The sequence below is a fragment of the Heterocephalus glaber genome, unplaced genomic scaffold (assembly GCF_053883595.1).
Source record: "Heterocephalus glaber isolate CG9 unplaced genomic scaffold, H.glaber_assembly_v1.0 deba00001168, whole genome shotgun sequence".
Classification (NCBI taxonomy): Eukaryota; Metazoa; Chordata; class Mammalia; order Rodentia; family Bathyergidae; genus Heterocephalus; species Heterocephalus glaber.
In genome coordinates, this window is record NW_028258206.1 from 197 (window position 1) to 10,453 (window position 10,257).

At 37.8% G+C, this 10,257-nt stretch overlaps 1 long non-coding RNA gene across 1 annotated transcript; it reads right to left on the reverse strand.

Moving 5' to 3' along the window:
* Nucleotides 1–574: 574 nt before the first annotated feature.
* On the reverse strand, nucleotides 575–9,636 carry LOC147828255 (uncharacterized). The gene is made up of 4 exons (XR_015451074.1): nucleotides 7,726–9,636; nucleotides 6,263–6,340; nucleotides 1,696–1,774; nucleotides 575–1,079 (listed from the first exon to the last, which is right to left on the reverse strand). It is a non-coding gene; the product is annotated as an uncharacterized LOC147828255 (long non-coding RNA).
* Nucleotides 9,637–10,257: the final 621 nt, after the last annotated feature.

Here is a 10,257-nt window from a genome sequence, read left to right on the forward strand (position 1 = left end):
AGGGGTGGTATGTAGTGTACTGGTAGCCTACTTGCCTAGCATGTCCAAGGCCTTGGGTTTAATTTCCACTACTGAATATCAGCAACAAAGCAAAAGGAAATATACATGCAAAGAAGCCAGGTGTGGTGGCACATGCTGTTAGCTTCAGGTACTTAGAACGATGTGGCAAGAACATCACATGTTCGAGTCCAGCTTGTGTAACTTGGTGAGATCAGATCTCAAAATAAAATTGAAAAGGGTTAAAAATGAAGTTCAGTGCTTCTTGTATTCAATTTCCTGTAAGGGGAGAAGATGCATGGAGAAGCCTTCCGTACATATTCCTAAGTGAAAGTATTTGGCCTAAAACTCCTCCCTACTGTATTACTCCAACTGTATGACATCTTGAAATGGCAAAACTACAGGCACTTGGGCTAGGGAGTGAGCTTAGAGCTCAGTGGTAGAGCACTGCCTACCATGCTGGAGGACCTGTGTTCAATTCCTTGCAGTGCGAGGACATATACATATAGATGTAGATGTAGATATAGATATAGGTATACACTAGAAAGCATCAGGTGTCACCAGGTTATTAGGTTATTAGGATTTGGGCCGAATGTGAGGGGAAGTGTAAATATATGAAGAACAGGGAAGTTTCAGTGTAAAGAAATTATTCCATACAATACTATTCGGATGGATATATAACATTATGCATTTGTCAAAATTCATAGAATTACACAACACAGAGTGAACCTTAATGTAAACTATAGTCTTTACTTAATAAAACACATAAAAGGGTTGGTTCCTTAACTGTATCAAATGTACCACACTAATGCAAGATGTTACTATTAAGGGAAACTGTGGAGAAGAAAATCTATGGGAACCCTGTATGATTGACTCAACTTTTCTGTAAAACTAAATTCTAAAAACCAGTCTATTAATTTAACAAAAGTAGCTATCACTTTTAGATACCTTCTAAACCTACCTGCAGTAGGTAGATTTTCCTTCTTCAGTCTTCCTTATCACCCTGAGGGCACAGGAAGGGAACACTACATGTTCCCTTTCATTCACGGATTTTAGTTTTGTTGTTTTTGTTTTCTCCTCTCCTGGAATGACAGGTAAGCTTCGTTAGTTTTCTGTAGTCATTATTGGCAACCACTATCTCTTCCTGTTCCCAGCCTGAACATAGTCTTGGCTAATTACTACCATAATCTTTAATTAGTTGTTATTTGGCACAATGACTGATCACTATTTCCTAAGCCTGAACTGTTTCCAACTCATTCCATAGTAGAGTTATAACTGTCTCAAGTGTCTGCTTGGATCTTGATCATTTTTTAGGGCAAACGATCAATATTTCTTCTTATAGAAGTACTATTTTGTCCCTAACCTACTTCTTTCAAAATGAAATGTTTATGGATATTTTCCTTCTTGCACATTTCTTCACACTGGAAGCTCTCAAAACTCTTGAATATATGGATGCTTCTCCCAGTTTTATGGTATAGAGCACAGGTTAGCCAACTTTTCTTGTAAAGGGCCTGATCATAAGTACTTCTGGTTTTGCCAACTTCTATCTCAAATGACTCACTGTGTCTTTCTATTGTGAAAACCATCCATAGGAGTTTATGCAAAGGAGTCAAATTGAGCCTCAATAGCCGTAAACAGTAAGCTGCTCTAAAGGTGCTGCCTCTGAACTTCTTTCTCTCCCTGTCTCACTTTACCTACCGGTGTTTTGTGGGTCACTTCCTACGTAAACTGCCCGGGGATCTGGTATCTCAGGGTCAGTAACCCAAACTTAAGGTAACTGCAATAGAAAGATGAAACATGCATTAACATGGTGAATATATTTGAAACTAAGATTGATGGTGAAAGAAATTGTGAACACAAAATGAGAAGACAGATGTAAGAGTACTGAGAAAAGATAAAGCACTCCACAAATATAAGCTGAGAACATTTATATTATGGTTGTCATTAGAGTCTGAACCAGAAAATTGCTGTATAAAACACTGCCAATTCAAAGCTACTCTTAATTAGGAAGGCAAGCAGTCATATGAACAATATGAAACAGATGATTGAAAAATAACAGCATCAAAGCACTATAGAAAATTTAAGCTGCATGTTTCATAGCTTTTTATAGATTTTTCTGTCAAATAAAGTTTGTAGAATAACAATGTCTCTATATAAGTTAGCCGGATTAAAAAAAGTAACATTTGCAATAGTGTTTTGGACCTATTTTGAAAGTGAGAAAAACATTATAGAAAGGGTTGACTTTTCTTTTAAACATAACCTATCCTAATTTCCTTCCTCTTTTCCCAAACACAGTGAAACTCATTAAATTGGTGTCTATTCATGTTCATGGTTTTATGATTTTCACCCCACATCCATGGCCCTATAAGCAATATACACTGTAAGTTTTGTGATTTTAAAATTTACATAAATATGGTCATGCTGTTCAAATCATTCTGTAACTTGCTGTGATCACACAACATTACCACTGAGACCCATCCATGCTGATATATGTTTATTAAGTATACACACGTCTTTGGAGAGATCCTGCCTCTTCTATTGGATAAGTTATTTTGTGTGTCCTTTAATAAAATACATCAGGGATTCACAAGTGGAGCAATTTTGGCCAGGGCAGTGTCTGGAGCCATTTGGGGGATGTGACACTGCCATCTAATGGGTAGAGGCCAGCGAAGCTGCTAAGCTTCCCACAGTGCACAGGACTGCTCCCACATCGAAGACGCATCTGGTCCAAAATGTTAACAGTGCCGAGAAAAATCCGCGGTATAAATAGAAACCATCTATTCTACATTCCTGAAGGACTCCTGAAAATGGGGAAGTAACCCAAATAGACCATTCAAGCTGAGATAGTACCCATTCTGCCTGATGGATCATCAGAACTGTGTCTTCCATGCACTAGAGAATCTTTGCTTCTTACACATGGATTTTCAACTGTTTTATGGATAACCATTATTGCTTATTTTGGGGGTTGTGTTTATGGGCATGGGTACTGTGTGTGTGTGTGTGTGTCTGTGTGTGTGTGTGTGTATTATGCTAGGAGAGAATACCCACAAGTTGGATCCTTTGTATTCTTCATATTAATAGGAAAATATAATTAGAATTAAACTAGATTTAAGGTAGCAAAGAGTAACCATATTTTAGGATCTCATACATGGTGTTAAAAGATAATTTTTAAATGATAAAATCATGATTCTCCTATACAAAATAAACATTTGTTAAAGATTTTACTCTTCTCATGAATTTGAAAAATGTTAAGGTATTGACCAGTTTAAAAGAGAATCCAAAGAATAGACACAAGGGCCAGGGATTTAGCTCAGTGGTTTTGCTGCCTGCTGCGCAACACAAGGACTCAAGTTCGATCCCTGGTACCAAAAAAAAGAAAACAACAAAGAATAGACACAAATACAGTGGACTCTTGACCTACAAACTCAATTGGTTTCCAAGGACTGGTTGTAACTCAAGTTGGTTGTAAGTCAATACAGCCGAGATCTGAATTTTTACCTGGGTACACACTATAGATAACAAAAGGCAGACTTAGGTCCATTAACCTAATTAACCCAAGTTGTTCGTATGTCAGGCCAGTCGTATCTTGAGGGTCCAATGTATAAGGGAAGAACAGTGAAATGAATGTGAAAATTGAGACAAGATTGGCTTTTCCATCATAGGAGAGAGAGACTGAGCTTCTCTCCTCTGCCAGACAGGAAATAATTTGGTGTTTATAAACAAATGCTTTGCATTTCTATCTATTATCAATCATTTACAAAGTTGTAAAGCAGCTCCCAAAGAACAAGATAACCCAATAGGGAGTAGGACTTCTTTTCCTGTAAAGGCATAAATTTAAGAATGTATAGCCCAAACTTCAGAATATATACAACCTACTATTGTGATTATCTTGTGTAAGCTGTGAAGCAAATACAGGATTTCCACTACCCCCAAGAGAATGGATGTTTCTTTTGTCAGTCATCAAAGGAAGAACACATTCCAGGGCAGTAAAACAATGCCAGGCCCAGGTTGAGACAGTTTGGAGAACTTCCTTCTCTAAGGTAGGAAAAATTGGACCTCAGTCCCAAAGTAGGGAGGTACCCAGAGTCGCCTGTCTCTTGCCTCCCTGATCTGCCTCCCTACCATAGGATGGATGTGGGAATGAGGCAGGGCTTCATAGTTTCAGTTTGGATGTGTCAGTTCTAAACCTATCTAATTCTCCTGGCTATTGTAAATTATTCTGTTTTAAGTTTCTTTTCCTTGATTTTCAAGATAAAGTGGATGATTTTAGCACATTTTAGATATGAGGAATTTGGAGAAGGAATGACCTTGCTTGGAGACCATAATAGGATGACTCATCAGTGGTCATCAGGGGAAGACAGTGATATCCAGCAGCATTACTGTCCAGAAGAAAGACAAAAAGGCAGGGGTCAAAAGTGACTGGGCCTGAATATTCATTAGGCACTAACCTGGGGACATCAGAAACAGGGAAATAATTTGAGGAAGGACAGTTTTCTTCAGTTTTGCTGATTTGAGCTTACACCACAGAAGCTGGGCTCGAATCTGAAGTATGACTTTTGCTGTCAAAGATTATTAAAGTCTGAGACTCGTGTTACTGGTTGTGGGAACATTTTATAAACAAGAAAGATTGAAAATGCAATGATAAAGGTGATAGGATAAAAGTGTGCTTTTCTTCAGTTGTAAAATTCAGTTCCTCATTTGGTCTAGAAATGGTGAACAAACTCATATGTAATAGGTAACAAGACAATCAACAGCAAGAAAAAAATCAAGATCATGATGATCCAGTCTTCCAGAGGATTTAATCACCTGCCATTGGAATTACTATGCTTAAGACACCTTCTGCAGAATTCTTTGCATAAGCCTATTAAAGACAGTTCATGAAATGTGCTTCTCATTTTGTGCCACCTATTCAGATATAGGTTTGGCTTTATACTCATAAGTTCAAGACCACAGAAATTCACTCTCTTATTTGATTTAGTAAGAATTAGTATGCTAAGCCTAAATTTTACACTTCTCAGCCTAAATGTCAAGGACAACTGTAGGTACATGATTAGCCCCCAGATGGAATTTGCATCAGAAAGGCAGCATGTCTCATAGAAAGGTCTGGAACCTTGGTCTTAAATTGCACCCTGACACCTACTAATTGAAAAATCTTGAATAATTTGAATCTCAGTGGGTTTTTATTTAATCTTATTAAAATGAATGGTTTAACCAGATGATTCTTTTTTTTTTTTTTTTGGTACTGGAGATCAAACTTGGGACCTTGTGCTTGCAAGGCAGGCAGTGGAACCACTGAGCTAAATCCCTGGTCCCTAACCAGATGATTCTTATTGGTTCATCTAGCTAAATTTTCTTTGATTTTATAAAGCAGTTGTCCAGAATTCTTCCAGTTTTGCATGTGGCAGTGGAACAGACGTAACATATGGAAAGATAAGAGCCAAGAACTCTGACTTTTTCTCCACAAAGTTACTGACTAAACATCAAAGTGTTTGTATCTGATTTTTTAAATGACTTCAAATTTTGTCTGTTCTCTTTACATCCATAGCTTTTTCACATAGAGTAAACTAGTTAAATTAAGTCAAATAATAATAAGGAAATAATTGACATCTATTAAAACTATTAAAAATCAGGAAAATACATATGTTGGAAAAGCTATAGAAAAACTGCAGCACACACCCATGCTGATGTTACTGGCAAAACAGTTTAAGGAGATATTTTGAACATACTTACCAAGTATCATAAACTTGTTTGACTTAGTAAACCCCCTAGTCCAAATTTATATTTAGGATTGCTCTATTTCTCCAATTCTAAGTTTCAACTTTAGAATTTAATATCAATTCAATAATTTTTAAAAAGAAAAAACCAAATATACTAAAATATTACTTGATACACAATAAAAGAATATGTATACCTTGGAATAAAAGAAGTATGAAAATTTTAAAGAAGAAAAATCCATATACAAAAATATACTCAAAGCAGACTTAGCTTTTGTTTCTTTGCTTTTTTTTTTTCTTTCTGGTACCGGTGATCGAACTCTGGTCCTTGTGCTTGCATAGCAGGTGGCAAAACCACTGAGCTAAATCCCTGGCCCAAATTAACCTGGGAAGCTGGATTGGTTTTGTTTTGTTTTGGTACCACGGGTCGAACTCGGGTCCTTGTGCCTGCACAGCAGGTGGCGAAACCACTGAGCTAAATCCCCCGCCCTCTTTGCTTTGTTTTTTGAGATAGGATCTTGTGATGTAATCTAAAACGGCCTTATACTTACTATGTCGCTCAGACTGGCGCTGCACTCTCCAAAATCCTCCTGTCTCAGACTCTTGATTCTAGGATTATAGGCACCCCTCTGTGAGGCATAGAGCAGAGTTATTTATAATTTCAAAAAATAGCACTGGCATCTAGTAATAAGAAAATGATTAAATAAAATATGTAATATACAAATACAGTGGATGTAACACAGCTCTTAAAAATTCTACAAAAAAGTGAAAAAGGAGGCATAGTTCCAAATTATTGTTACAAAATCTGTAAAATGTATAAGTGCATAAAATATAGTTTTATCAACTTAGCAATATGTTCATATGGATAAAAATATTAAAAGATTTCAAACAAATGAGAAATTATGTCACTGAGATACTGGAATTGCACATACGTGTGTATTTTTAAATGTCTTTCATATAGTTAAAATGTTTCAATCACAAGTAAGAGTTCTTAGAAACACTCATGTTGGTATTATACATATTCAAAGTGTACAACATGATGTTTTCACATATAGTCCACCAAAAATAATGTATACATACTTCAGAGAAAAAACATAAATATTTTAATACTCAATTTATTGAGACATCATGAGATTAATGTAAGTTACCTTTGGCCTCTACCATTACAAGAGGTGCTCAAAGTGGTGTCTGTGCACATCCAGACATTTATTAGTATGGCAAACTGCTGGTTTTTAATGTTTGTAGTGCTTTTAAAACATTTAAAATAGTCGTTTTGGACTTACATCCTAATTTCAATGTTATCCTCACCTTGAGGACTTCTACCATGCACCGCTACTTCAAAAATTTTTATTAATCTTTCAGATATTTGTAGTGCATCTATGAGTTAATTTTATCAGAGGGAGGGAGTTTCTTATCTTTTGTATAATTAATTGAAGCTTTCATACATGACTTGATAATTATTGGTTGCCCCTTAAAAATATTACACACTATTACACTCACATGCACAGTGAGAGTCTTGTGAGTTCTCTACCCTGTGACACTCAACCAAAGCCTTATATAATTTTTCCTTTTGAAGTTTTTATTCTTTCCGAGAACCTTTGACATTTTTTACCATTGATGTTTTCTTTTTTTTTGGTACCAAGAATTGAACTCAGGACCTTGCGCTTGCCAGGCAGGGGCGGCACTGTTGCGTTAACCCCTGGCCCCTACCTTCGAAATTTAAAACATTAGTTGCTTATACCCTGGTCCTGGATAGATTTGTCAGTTTTACTGTGGCTAGGGCTAGGTGTTTTCAAACCGACCATTGAATGTTTTCCCTCAACTTTAAAAAAACTTCCGTTTGTTCTGGAATCTTTTAAACATGCCAATAACCCATACACTGGATGTCTACTCTGTGGCTCTACCTGCTTTTTCTAAGCCTGCTAGGGTATAGTCTTGGGGAAAACCTCCCTCGCTCTGAGTCTGAACCATCCCAGTACAGCTAGCCCCTCATGTCTGCGGAAAGCTGCCCCACCTGGAGAGCGGTTCACCATGGCAGCCGGCCACTTCCCTCCCTTCCAACCTACAGCCAAACTAAACGAACGAACAGAAACGTGTGGAGGCAAAGCCCGCAAATCTTGTTCAGTACAGATGGGTCTGGAGGACTGGGCCTCCATCACATTTTTTACATAGATCAGTTTTAGAAACCTCTCACAAGACTGAGACTCCACCGCCGCAGTCAGGCACCGCAGCCGCTCGGGAAGCTACTGCTAACGGTCGCCAAGTGCGCGCCAGTTGGGAAGTTCCCGGATGTTCTTACGACACCTGTGACGCCCGGATGTTCTTACGACGCACTCCCATTGTTGCGCAGGTACCTAAGAGTGCGCATGTGCAGGAAGTAGTACTGAAGGAGGCGCAAAAAAATGCCTTGACATCAACGCCTAGAGTCCTACAAGTTCAACTAGGCTGTAAGAGAACTTCAATAGTGGGGATTTTTTATGGCACTTAATCTGCCTGATCCAAGACCCCACCCAGGACCACACACTGCAATTTGCTATCGTATCATTTTTCATTTTTCTTTATTAAGTTTTATTAGTACATTATTGCAGTACATAATGATTGAATTCCTCTTGGGGAGTTGGTAAATGTACATAACACATCTTCATTCTTTTTCCATTCCTTTCCCTTCATCCTTTTTCTCCTCCATTCATCTCTTGGTCTCCTTCCCTTTAGCAAAAGATCTATCTCTCTGATTTTTATTTTATTTTCCTCTTTATTTATATTTTGGGTTTCTTATATAAGAGAAACCATGTCATATTTAAGCTTGTATGTCTTATGTATTTCACATAATATTATGGTCTCAAGGTGCATCTATTTTCCTACAAATTTCCTACCAAGTTTCCTTCAAGATAATCCTTATATATGACATAGTATTAATACCCCACTTGTGTAAAGACCATATTTTCTATATCCATTCATGCCTTGATGGACATAAAGGCTGCTTAGAAGATTTCTCTCTTATGGGTTTTGCTGCCATAATCAATTTTTCAGTTTGTCTTTAATGATATTCACATTTTGAGGTTGTTTTGTAGTATTTGGGATCCAACCCAGAGCTTCATCCATGCTAGGCCAGTGCTCTACCACTGAGCTAAATCCCCAGGTCTGGCATTGACTTTTTTTTTAAGAAGACAGCATGGTTGTTTTGTATAATGTGTCCATCTATTCTGTGTTATCTCCTGATATCTCAAAATCAGGTTATGAATTGCAGGTACAAGTTCATATATGATAAGGTTTGCATCTCTGTGGCTGTGTTGTCTCAGAAGGCATGTCATAGGACTTGGTGTTGACTAATCATTGGGTTGAGGTGGTGTCTTCCAGCTTTCTCCACTATAAAGATACCTTTTCCCTCATTGCACTTAAGGGCCTTTTTTTTTTTTTTTGGTTCCTGTTCCCCATGGAATCCCCATAGTGTCTTTTATTACAGCATGGCAAATATCAATCTCTTTACCTTTACACCTCCCTTGCTCTTATGAAATTTCCTCTACCAGTTGGCAGTCTTACTACAAACCCAGAACCACCAGCTAGAAGCCTCAGGGGTCTTTCATTACTCCTTGTCCTTATGTAGCCAAGAGGTCCTAGAGATTCTCAGAAACATCTCCCAAATCAGACACCTCTTCTACTTTAATAATTCAACAGTCTAAGGGACTGTATTGGGTGAGGATTTACAAAACATATTCTCTAAGGAAGAGGATGGGATGTATACATTTATGCCCAGGGACAGTTGGAAACCGGTAAAAGACACTTTTGTCATGCATAGTTGTAGGAACATCCCAGCTTCGTTTGGGAAAACACTTCCACCTTCAACCCAAGACCTCCAATCTGTACTTTCAGGAGTGGATTTTTTCGGATTTAACAAAATAGGAACAGTCATTTCCATGGTTGTACAGGTTGGTTATGAATAAATCATTTACAAAAGGCCAATCAGAACAAATGTAAAGAATGTTGTTTGAAATGATGGAAATGGATATCTTCTCATCTGCAGAAATCATCTGAGAGCTGCTACAGCCCAAGGGAAGCCTGGAATAGTTAAGAGAAGGTATGTCTAAGAACCAAGAAGTGGAGCCAGGTCTGAGGAAGAAGAACAAGACAGTGAATGCTGGAAGTTTTTTAATCCTTCCTGAAGTCAGATGTCAGAATTGTAAAAACAAACCAGCTTTTTGTTACTTAAGGCCTTCAAATTTATTTCTTACTTTTAGCCTGAAATATGGTTAAGTGATATGGGTCCCAAATTTGGCCATAACAGAAGAATGAATTATGGATGACACTATTAAAAAAATCACTTTAAAATTTATTCCAGTTGAAAAGGATGCATATGCTGCTGTTGGGATGGGAGAGCCCAATGCCTGTTGTGCCTATGAGGAAGAAAAGGAGCAAGCTTAAGTGGACTTACCAAGGCTAAAGAACCTCTGTTAGAACATTTGCTATGGCTGAAGAGAAAGGCTGAGGCAATGGATGGACACGGGTAGGAATGGCCAAAGACTTTTGCCATGGAGACGACCAGGCCCTG